General features: G+C 35.0%; 1 protein-coding gene and 1 long non-coding RNA gene across 4 annotated transcripts in view; one reads left to right on the top strand and one right to left on the bottom strand.

The window, feature by feature from the left end:
* The window catches only part of LOC107999229 (UPF0489 protein C5orf22 homolog), a 761,052-nt gene that overhangs the window by 227,251 nt on the left and 521,647 nt on the right, over positions 1-12,154 (bottom strand). The window lies entirely within an intron of this gene.
* The window catches only part of LOC114577723 (uncharacterized), an 84,823-nt gene that overhangs the window by 59,861 nt on the left and 12,808 nt on the right, over positions 1-12,154 (top strand). For all 3 annotated transcript variants that reach the window (XR_009830548.1, XR_003698006.2, XR_009830547.1), the window contains one exon: positions 1-12,154. This exon is cut by the window's left edge. This is a non-coding gene — a long non-coding RNA (uncharacterized LOC114577723).

The raw sequence follows: 12,154 nt of genomic DNA, 5'->3' as shown, positions 1-12,154 counted from the left end.
GAATTTCCTCTCCTGCGGCCAAATCGCCACGTTCCAGGATGCTTTCTGCGACCGTGTGCACCTGGCGCAATTGCACATTCGGCGAAAATTGCGCTGCATTGTGCTTCATGACGCCGCTACGCAACGGCGTGTAGTAGTAACTTTGGTCATTGAACTTCGTTAGACATGTGGCCCGAGCCTCGCGTGCACAAGGTGTCCAGAAACTCAGGATGCTTGCACATAAGGCGCGCGAAAGGGGTATGCAGTTGACTATTACGTCGGCGAGATTGAACGGACGTCGATGGAGTGTGAAGGAGAACGTTGGATGGAATTTCTTTTTATTTTTTAATTTTTTAAATTCGACGGAAGATTTACCGATGATCGAAGGATTCGCGGGGGAAACTCTTGTCGACTTTCCGTTCTTGAAGGTATTTATTTTTGGAATTTGTTTGGATTTTTTGGAAGAATTTCAAAAACGAAAGAATTAGTTATTCGTTATTCCCGAGTGCGTAGCAACGACTTAACATAATTTTAGGGGTGCCAGAGGTGGATACGTGTATATCACGATACTTAGTAGTAAGTAGAATAAATTACATCCTTTAAACATCTCATTTCGTAATAATATCTATACCAGTGACCACCATTGTCCACTGGCTATTATTATTATTATCCTATTCTCATGTCGTTTTCATTGTATGACTTTTGGGGTGAAATACGAATAAATGAAAGTTCAGATATTTTTGCACTACGAAACGTCTATTATTAATCTAAATCGTGAAAGTTATCGTGGTATCATCAAGCCATTATTATACAAATATTTTTTTTTTCAATCAATCAACGTTGTTTAACCGTGGCACAAATAGAATTAACAATCTATTTTATTTTGGACTCAATCTCAATTCAAAACGAAAAGAGAAAGAGAGAGAGAGAGAGAGAGAAAGGAAAGGCCAACAGCGTGGAGGACAGGTGAAAATGAAAAGGTCGGGAACGGGCGAAAACGGCGACCACCTATGTTAAAACCCGTTCGCATTCCTCGCGTACTTAAAAGCCTCCGATCGATCGTAATAAGGGGCGAAATTTATGGGGGCGCGATAAACTCGACGATTTACGGCGCCATCGCCGTTAATAAATAACAAAATCGTCGAGCAAACGCGGCCGTCTGAAAATACAAAAGGCCGGGCCAGCGCGAAGTGTAATTTATAAATATCGGCCGGCCAATTTGTTCGCGTCCCCGAAGCGATAATTTCGCGTACCCGATAACCCGCTCGCATTGTGCGCCGATTCATAACTATCGTCGCGGCGTATACCGTCGCCGTTCGAGATATCGTTGGATTCTCGTTCTTCCTTCCCCTCCTCTCTCTCGATCCTTTTTTCCCTTACTTTTATTTTTTTTTCTTCTATTCTATAGCTTGTTATTTTTTTCCCCCGCCTTTTTTCCCTCCTCCTCCTCCTCTTTCTCCTTTTCCTCTTCCTTTTTCGTCTCTCTACATGGCGACGAGGCGAAGGTCTCGCTAAACGGCCATAAGTGGTGATACGTTGTGTCGGATCATCGTGGTGATGGTGAGGATATATGGGTGGGTTGAGAAGAGTGTTGAAGCGAGGAGTGCGAGTGGAAAGAGTGTAGTTGAATTGGATCGATGTGTTTTTTTTTTCTTTTTAATTTTTATAATGACATCGAGTCGATTGTTTCTTTCTTTTTCTTGGAAAATGAAAAGTGGACAGGGAGAGGAGAATTTATGGGAACAGGATTTTCGATGGTGAGGAATATTTTTTTTTATTCGTTGGAAAATTGATAAGATTGCTGATAGGATATATTTTGGAGGGAGGGGATTGGAAGAATTTCTATTGGAGAAGGTGAATATCTTTTTATTTGATTATTGAATTGTTGATGAAGATATCTTTTAAAAGAGAGAGAGGGGGACAGAGAGAGAGTTCGATGAAAAGTTTTTATTGGAAAGATTTCTCTCTACAGAATCTATAAGATCTATAAGAATTTGATGCTTGATTTTTTTCATATTTATCAAAAAAGGAAATATTTTTCGTCGTCAATGGAATCTTTCTGTTAACGAAACAATCTACAAGAATAGAATTTTTTATTCGTCGAAAAATTGGAAAAAAATTATCGGAAGAAATATTCTTTTAGAATTACTTTCGAGTTAACTTAATTATTTTTCTTCAAAAATTTTAATTCATTATTAGACATCGCAACTCGCATTGATTAAAAACTTTCTTTTTTATTTTAACGATATTTCCATTCTTGTTTTAGCAACGTGTCGTCGAAGCAACAAACGAGGTTGATACAAATCGCAAAAATCGTTTCGTTTATTCGTATGAAACAAACGAGCGTGTAACCGTGGAGTATCTCCATGGACCCCAAACGATTTTACAGCACCCTATACCGCAATTGACGTAATTGCCAGCACAAGCAAATCAAGTCGCGTCCGCCGTCGTCGCGTGCACGTATTCGAAATCGTTTCAACAGGTCGATGATCTTCCGGTTTCAAAAAAATTCCACCGCCTCTTTAGAAAATTGTCGATCGATTAAGAAATACCACCAATATTTATTACACATCTCATTTCTCGTCGTAAGTTGCAAGTTGATGTTAAAAAAAAAAAAAAAATATTAAAATTTCATTATTTCATTCGATATGTATAAACTGATGTTTAAACTCAATCTTTTTATATGTGTATTTGTTTGTGTGTTTTTGTTAAGTCGTTGCAAAATTGAAAAGATTCGATTAATAATAAAATCCTTGACTTTTAATTTTATAATTTTAACTCTTAATGTAAAATCTTAATTTTTGAATCTTCTTCAATAATCTTTCTTTTTCTTTCTTTTTTGAAGAAGATCATTTGTATTTTTTCTCAATCAACATTAAAGGTTTCTTATTTCATATTTCTTCAAGCGGAAATTCTTTTTTATTCCGTTTTTTAGATATGAACGATACGAAACGAGCGACACTTGTGAGAAAGTACGTTTTCCTTCGCAGGTGAAGTCAAAGGTGCAACTCGTGTCGCGCTAATGGAAATCATAAACATTAATTAGCGGAATGGCTGTGGTTCCTGAGCGAGGAATGGATTTCTGAACTGTGTGCGACATGTCTCTATCGATTATGGAACGTTAGTACACATGAAATTAACTACAATCTTCAAGAAAAATAAAATTTGAAACTTTAGTTCTCTTTTGCATCAAGAATTTCGTGAATTTAAAATTAATTAAGAACAAAGAAATGTCAAGCGTTAATTTCGTTATTCTTTGAAATTTTACGATTTCATCGGCAATTTATTTAAAAGATTTAGATTATATATTTTTTTATAATCAATTTAGATCTTCGTACAAACAGATTAGATTAACTGGATTTTTAAAAATCTTTCCAATAATTATTTATATTTTTATTACACCAGAATATTTTCCAGACGACTAATATTCCGTAACGATTAACATCGAATTATTTCATTTCCACAGCAAAATTAAACACCGATTGATTCATTCGTTATTCTAAAATGATCGAAAATTTCTCAAAAAATTGAAATCAATCAAATTTCCACGTCTGAGCGCCGGCTCGAGCACGGGATCGTCCTCCACGCTTCTCTCTGGTTAACTTAAAAACCAATTTTAATCCCGATTAAACGCGGAATAAAAGTATTTTAGCCACATGCAGGCGGATGCAGCGTAGGGTCATCTCCGAATAATCGATAAAGCGGACGAAAGCGAGGCGGAATTTATAACCGACTATCCCTCTTCGTCTCAATAAACTTGTATAATCGCGCAATATGGTTATATATCGATTCGCCATAAAACAGACGACTGCTCCATCCCGGTGAAATACCGCGAAAATAACTCGCTACGTTTCGTTTAACTCTCCGCAGATCGCCGCGATAAAATCGCCTATAAAATTCAACTACCTGTCGCGTTCATTTGGAAAAAAAAAAAAAAAAAAAAGGAAGAAAGAAAAAAGGGAAAAAATATGGGAGGGGGAGGGGAGAAAGAGAGGGAAAGAGGGACGGAAAAACGGAACGGGGGGGGGGGAAAAAAAAAGCACGTATAAAACTACGTGACGTGTGTCATACACACAGGTCGATAGGTGTCACGTAGATCTGTACTGTGCACACCGTGTTCACCAAATCGTTGTACAATCAGGAAGAAAGTGATTGTTGATTTGTAAAAGAGGTGTCTTTTTTTTTTTTTTTTTGAGTTTTGTTTTTGACTGTGTTGTTTTTCTTTTTTTTTTTTTTTCAGAGCGATGAGTTATGATTGGATTGCGGATGTTTGCGGATGGTTTATGAAAAATTTAAATGTACGGAAATCTGCGAAAACACAATTTGAATACAATCGTATTTTTGCATCGAAATCGCGAGTCTTTTATGAATAATTACGAAAGTAATCGTTTATCGACATTAAAAACTTTACGTAAAAAGAAATAGATTAATGGATGGGATATTGAAAGTTTGTTTAGAGATAATAAAAAAAAAAAAGAGAGATTTGGTGAAATATGTTGCTTTTGTTTTTTTAGGATTTAAAAGACGAATTCAATTATTGTTCCTTTTCTATAATTGCAGCAATGGATTATATTAATTTGCATTGAAAAGATTTACGAAAAGTGTAAATCAATCGAATCGAATATCTCGAAAAATATTTCAGGCAAAGTTCAACTTTATTCCTTAATACTAAAAGTATGGCACAATATTTCACCTTCGATCTTGCAAAAATGATCACTGGAAAGATAAGCGAAACACAAAAATACCGTTTCCTGTTCTCTTATTTCCCCTCGGCATGGAATTTTCTATAAAAAGAAAAGAAAAGAAAAGAAAAGAGAAAAAATGCATTTTGACAATTTCGTCGCTTTTAACGTAAATAGCGCGTAATCCGATATATCACACTCTAAATTCTGTTTGCGCAAAGTGTCGTAAAGCTTACGCTACGATAAAAAAACTGATAGACGAATAGAAAAAAATTCCTCACCTGTTTCTATTTGTCATTCTTTTCTTTCTTTTTTTTTTTTTTTTTTGAACATTTATAAATAAGGACAGGATAATTTATAAATAAGTAGAAAAAAAAATAGAAGAAAAAGTCAAGCATAACTCATTAGACGACGATTCAACGTTAAATACGACACGAAGGGATGTCGAGGATGGAACGAGGTAAATATTATTATTTTTTTTCGGTTTCGTTGTTTTCGACTCGAGCCGCATTTAATCGACTCCGATTTAAACTGTGCAAATGTTTTGACGTCTGGTGTTCTTTTCACGGCTCGTCGTGGTTCGTCGACTCCACGAGTTTTGCGACAACGACGACACGGCTAAGCGTTTCGTCAGTCGACGCGTCGTATTTCCCGGAGAGGATGCTATCTGTCGCGCACCGTTTGTCCATTTCGTTATTGTTTTTTCTCTCTTCTGCTTTCGCTTCGTTATTTTTTCTTCTTTTCTTTTCGTTTTTTCTTTTTTCTTTTTTATTTATTTATTTTATTTTATTGTTTTTTTTTTGCTGTTGCTCTCACGATAATGTTACGATAAATCGTATCGTTGACGCCCTCGTAACTTCCCGTGAAACAAAGGCTCGATAGAAAAATGGCTATCGTCGAATGTAAATTACGAATTAGAATTTGTGAGATGAATAAAGGAGATATTACAATGGAGGAGAAAAAAATATATTCGGGAACGTTGAAAAGATTTTTAAGATTCCTTTTTTTTGGAATTTTGTTGAATTGCGTCCTTTTTCCTTTACAGGGAAATAAGTAAAACGGGCTTTAATAGTTTCTCGAATGGTTAATAAATATTTTCTTTCATCTCTTGCATAATAAATAAGCTTCATATGAATTTTAAAAAACGCAAGCATGATAATATAAGGCAAGATTGCTAAGGAAATAAAAAAAAAAAATATTTAAAATATATAATTCTGCTTGAAAAAAAAAATGTCATAAATATATTTACGATAACGAGGAGCCGCTTAATTTTTCCATATATTCATCTTTATCCATGTTTAAAGAAAATTACGATAAAGTGTCTCGGTATCGATTTTTTAAACGGATACTTGAATATTAATCTTCCCCCTTCTCCTTTTTATAACGTAATAACCGGCATCTTGCAATGTAATCTCAATATAAGCAATACAAGTGTATACAAGGATCAAATATTTCTCCAAAGAAACAATTTTAATAAATCATCAAAGAAGGAAGCTTTCTAAAAAAAAAAAAAAAAAACAAATTTTCAAATCACAATTTGAACGAACGAAAATAATATATTTCAAGAAAAAAAAATATCGTCATTCGGTTATAAAGGTTAAAAATTAATCGTTTAATTAAATCCATTCGTTACGATTTAATCCATCCTGGTTCAAATATATATTCGAAGAGGAAAATAAAAATTAAAAAATAAAAAGAGAGAGAGGGGGGGGGGGAGAAGTAAAACGCAGCGGAACAGCAATTAAATCCATAGAATATGGTCGATCGTGAATTATTAAAATTGAAAAACGATGGGGGAGGGAAGAGAGGAGGGGGAAATTTTTCAAATGAAACTGGTTACAACGAGGGGGAGAGTGGATGGAGAGGAGAGAGGGAGAGGAACACGATCGCGGCAAACCTTCAGAACAAACGAATATTTATTTCCGGTTCGCCGGCTGCCGTTTTAATAAATTCAATTAAACATCTTCCACGGTGAACGAACAAATTTCTGTAACGGCATTTTCGAGGCGCGTAAATTGTTTCGACGGCTGTGTATTTATTCGCGTGGAGGCCGGAGGTATCATTATGAAAATTTATACACCGTTATGAAATGATTTCGTTAAATTGCTTAATTAGCGGGCCGTGGTTTTAAAACGAGTGCTTGGCCCGAGCCGATATTACGCGAGCAGAAATTTTCGGTAATTTCTCTCGCTTCGACGAAATGTTTCTAATTAACGATTATAATTTAAACTTTGCCCCAAAAGGAATTACATCTTCGTTTTTTAACCGGCGACGATATTTTCCTGCATTTATATCGAAACGTATTTTCTATTAAACGAATTACACGTGGCAAGTATTAAGACTTATGTCTCTGAGATGCTATAAAGTGGCGCTAGTATTCTCAGATATATTATATTAGATATATTTGCTTTAATTAGTCGCAAAAAGTTACTATTCCACGCACGTTATCATCTTTTTTAATTTTTATTTCGAAATACTCGATATTATTGTGTATTTTCGAATATTTATCGTTGCGAGAAACTGCAAATTATGTTATTTTAAATTTTGCTATTAAATATTAGATTCGGTTAAAATTAGTTCGCCAAGTATCGATCGCCAATCGAGGAAATAGAATTATTCCAAATAGAGTTATTATCTCATTTTGATCTCTGATGAAGCGAGCTCCGATGATACTGAGAGCAGCGAAAGATTAAAATTTTCATTCCAAAATAACATTAGATTAACATCCAAAAGCTCCAACAGTAATATAACATCGTGGCGATCACGAGAACGTCAAATCTCGATATAAATAGTTTTAGAAACGAGGGAATACGAATCGAAAAAGAAAAATTTTAAAATATATTTTTATTTCTATAGAAATGAACATTTTTCAATAGATATATTACTTTCGATGGAGAGCCAGTGATTTGATCGATGCCTTTGGCTACTCGTTTGTAATCCGTCTTTATGTGTGGTCGATGATCATCAAACGTAGATATTAAAAGAGGATGATTCGTTCCTCGATATCTATGGCAGAAGATCTTTATCTCTTGGCGGACCATTCCTCTTATAATTGTATTCTTTTTATTTCTGAAAGGTCTTAAACGGAGACGATTCGAACGTGATGTCAAAGATTAATTCTCAATATTATTTATATCGATGCTTACATCTTTCATTTAATGTCAGCTTTATGTGATTTTATTTATTTTATTTATTTATGGTATTTTTTTATCTTCGCGATTCAAGAAATTTTATTTTAAAATAAAATCGTATTGATTTATATCCCTTTTCTAATATATACTTTCAGTAGATTCGTTTCTGTAATTTCATTTCATTTAAGAAATATATTTTTTTTTTTTCTAATATATATTTTATTTCCTATTACTAAATGCTAAGTATAAAGTTACGTAATCTTATTAGAACACGCATGAATGCTATTTTCCCGAGTTTCTGATTGTTCATTCTTAAATTTCATACCTTTCTATTTCTGCAATTTATTATATTGTATCCGCTTATTTTTATTTTTCTTTTACAAAAATTGATGAATTATTTTTTTCATTTTTATAGTATTACATTAAAAAGATTTCATTTCAGTAGTTTTTAATGAACGTACACGCGCTTATTACACGGTGTTTAAAAACAACACGAGTTTAAAACTTTAAGAATTTAATTTACCAGTGTTCGCGAAGGGGAATAAAAATATTTAATCGATACAGGTTCTAAAATCAATACCTTCGGTTTAAAATATAATATTTTATATCTTTTCCACGTACAGATATTTAAGAAACCTTACCCGCTAGCATCGAATTTAAACATCTTGATTAAATTACTATCAATAATTAATTTAAAATAAAACTATTAAATAATAAAGTACCGTTAATATACCAGTCCAGCAAAATCTTTTCAGAATTTTTCTTCAAGATGCAGAAGCGTACCATAAATACAAATTTCTTCATTGTGCATGTTTTTGCACCACGCCAATACTAACGTAGTCAAAAGGATATTATCAAAAAAAAGAAAGAAAGAAAGAAAATGATATACATGTATGGTTAAAAACAGATTAAAAGCAAATGAATGCATATTCGTTTATCTGTAATTTCCAGAGTAAATTACATCCTGTCAAAGATAAGCAAGATTGTTCGTACTCTGTTGAACAGTGGTGGGACATATGCAAGATTTTCAAGGAGTATCGTTCGATTCGTTTAATTTCGTTGTTTCTCGGCCGTGCCCGACAATTCCCTCTCGTTAAAATCTACGTCATGATAAATGAACTGCCGATGCCCGCCAACCAAGCCAGAATGCGGCGACGTCCGCTCGAATAATCACGAGATAATTACTTTCCTGCACACGGTCCGCCCAAACCGCTCAAAAGCCGGATCTCCCGCGGGAGTTCCAAGGATTCATGGAACGGACGGACGCGTTAAACCGCAGGAAGGAACGGTTTTTCGCCAGCCCGGATATCCAACTTGCTTAAAACTTCTCTAAGAACAATTTTGCTCCTAATTTTTTCGAAATTAACTCCTCGTTGTTTCGTTTTTTTTTTTTTCCTTTACTTTGAGATTCGTTCGAAAGAAAATGATTTTTCTCGGATATTTATGGAATTGAGTTTTTTTTTTTCGTAATAGAGTTTAAATCTAAATGAGATGTAATATATTGTGGAATTGATTCGTCGTTGTTTCTTCGGGATTCGATTCGTTTCTTCTGTAACAGAAGAGATTTTTTTTTTTGGATATGATTTGGATGAGTTTAATGGATTTCTTTTTTGAAATGGAAATTTGAGATGTTATGTGTACAGGATTATGTGTTTTCGTTACATATTTGAAATATGCAAGTAATGAATATTTTCGTAAATTAAATTGGAAATTTGTGAATAGAATGAAATTTCTCTAGAGACACGATATTATAATTTTGACAGATATATGGTTCTTTTAATGAAATCCGAGATTTCTGTTTCTAAAATAAGCGGTAAAGCAATATGAAACGAAACAACAGGAAATTTAATAAAATGGAATAATGGGATGAACTCGAGATGAAGCTTGGAGAGTTCAAAACAATTTGGACAGGAAGTGGCAAACGAGATCATAGCATAGCTAATTTAGTACAAACTCTGTCTGAAAATATTTTGTTCTTTGTCTTTCAAGAATCGTTCCTTCTTTCTCTAAAAAATAAGAATTTAACTTCAAATTAAATTTTAATTATAATTATAATCGAAATTTCATTTCGAAACTTACGATTCGTTAAATTTTCGTAATAATTAAAACAATATTTAATTTAAAGTAGATTCTTATTACACTTATTACACTTTGCAAAACGATAACAAATTTAATAATAGAATATTATATTCGTTAATTCACAATAGACACTTATTCCAGGCAAAATGACAAAATTATATATGTCCGTATCATTGTTACACCTACATCCAATCTTTCATCATTAACGCTTTCGATTCTAAGTAATATCCACTTAAAACAGGAACACCGAATTTCCAAGTATTGCGAATTATTTCAATGAAAAATTCAATATAACAACATATTTACCCAATCTCCTATCCTCGATAAAAAATTACAAAAATTAGAAATTAAGAATCGAAAGATAATCTCTGAAAAAATCGAACTGGAATAGAAAATATCGCAATATTTCTTCTGCATTCTTCCCCCTCCAAAAAAACTCAATAAAACTCTCGATCGATCCTGGAAGACGGTAAGTAAATTTCCAGAGCGTGTCCATCAAGGGATCGAGAGGCTGTTTATCTGCCTCCACCGCCTCGTCCTGTTCCTAACCATTTCCTCTTTATTCCCGTCCCCTTTCCTCCTCCACAGGATTCCAACTACAGTGGTAACAAAAGGATCGGCGCGCGTATGTGCAGGCGCACCGTAACCGAGGACAGCAATATCGGGGGTGGGATTTATGGGGCATGACGGAGATTTACAACGCTTCTCGCGTCCATGGCTCTTCATGGATCGGTGGATCGGTAGGGAGAGGCCATGTTCCGCTCGCTTTCGATCGTTCTCGATCTTCTTTCCGCCGGTCTCTGCACCTGCACCCACGATCACCAGCGCGGATCGTCAGATGCGCCCGCGGCCGAGCGCGAATCGGATTCGGGTTGGACGGAACGCGTGGGAGGGCCCCGCGTGCCAGGACGTGCCGTTGAATCGTAATCGACTCCGGTTAAATCGATCCAGCGCCAGACCACCGCTCTTTATCCCTTCGTTTCGGCCGTATCTCGAAAGAGAGAATCGTTCGAGGACGTTTTCCGTGATTTTAAGTGTGAAGACCCCGTTTCTCCTTAAGTTTCGTATATATATATATTTGGTGAGGACGATTCCCTGATCTTAAGTGTGAGAACCCCGTTTCTCGTTAAATTTCGTATATATATGGTGAGGACGATTCCCTGATCTTAAGTGTGAGGACCCCGTTTCTTGTTAAATGTCGTATATACATGGTGAGATTCCCTGATCTTAAGTATGAGAACCCCGCTTCTCGTTAAGGTTCATATATAACGATGTTTCTTGATTATAAATAAGAGGACGATGTTTCTTTGTTAATTTTCGTTTGTAATATCGCTTCTTTTTATAGATTTGAGAAATAAAAATAATATCTTTACAAATATTTGATATTCGGGAATGATTCCTTGATTTTAAGTATGAGGATCCCTTATTTTTTTTTAGAAGAAATAAAAATTGTTTATAGATTAATAGATAGTTTTTTTACAGATTTAGAATTAACGTTTTCGAAAGAATCGTTTCAAGAATGTTTCGTAGTTTTTCTTTAGTCAATTGTCAGAATAATTATATATTAAAATTATTCTGTTCTATCCACGATCTAGAAACTCGGTTTGACGATCGTCCCATTTTCAAAAATACGACGAAAGGGGAGAAAAAAGCAATTCGTGGTGCAGGGATTAATTAGAAAATCGTGCATTTTCTTTTGCGATTAATGGGAATGGGAGGAGGTGCGTGCAGCTTCGTACGCGAGTGTAGTTAATTGGCAGGACTTGCGATGCTTTCGTGGCGAGCATTAATTTAGGAAAACTGTAAACACACGCGTGCACCGTTTTTGGATATTATTCGATAGAAAACCACGATGGCTACCGCACCGGCTATCGGTTGTTTTATCTCTCTCTTTCTCTCCCTCTTTTTTTTTTTTTTACTTCTCCCTTCTCCATCCTCTCTCTTTTCATCGACGCCGATCGATAGCTAATTACGCGTTTACACGGAACGAACAGAATCACCCGCGGCCGAAATTAAAATGATTTCAACCTCACGCCGCGTTTTTTGGCGATAACAAACGGAAATAATGAATAGTCTCGAGCCTCTGAATACCGTTCAAACAAAAATTAACGCGCATGCGTCGCGTCGGGCTTATATGCATATTTGTTTCATTAATATGAATGCGATTTCCTTCTCTTTCTTATCGGGTTTTTCCATTTTTCCTCGCTGTCCGATCGGCTGTGTGTACACGTTTGTTTGACGATCAAAAGATTCTTTCAAGTCGGATTTGTTGTTCGAACAAAG

Source organism: Apis cerana, linkage group LG7, assembly GCF_029169275.1.
Source record: "Apis cerana isolate GH-2021 linkage group LG7, AcerK_1.0, whole genome shotgun sequence".
In the NCBI taxonomy this organism is placed as follows: Eukaryota; Metazoa; Arthropoda; class Insecta; order Hymenoptera; family Apidae; genus Apis; species Apis cerana.
This window is presented reverse-complemented; position numbering and strand designations above follow the sequence as displayed.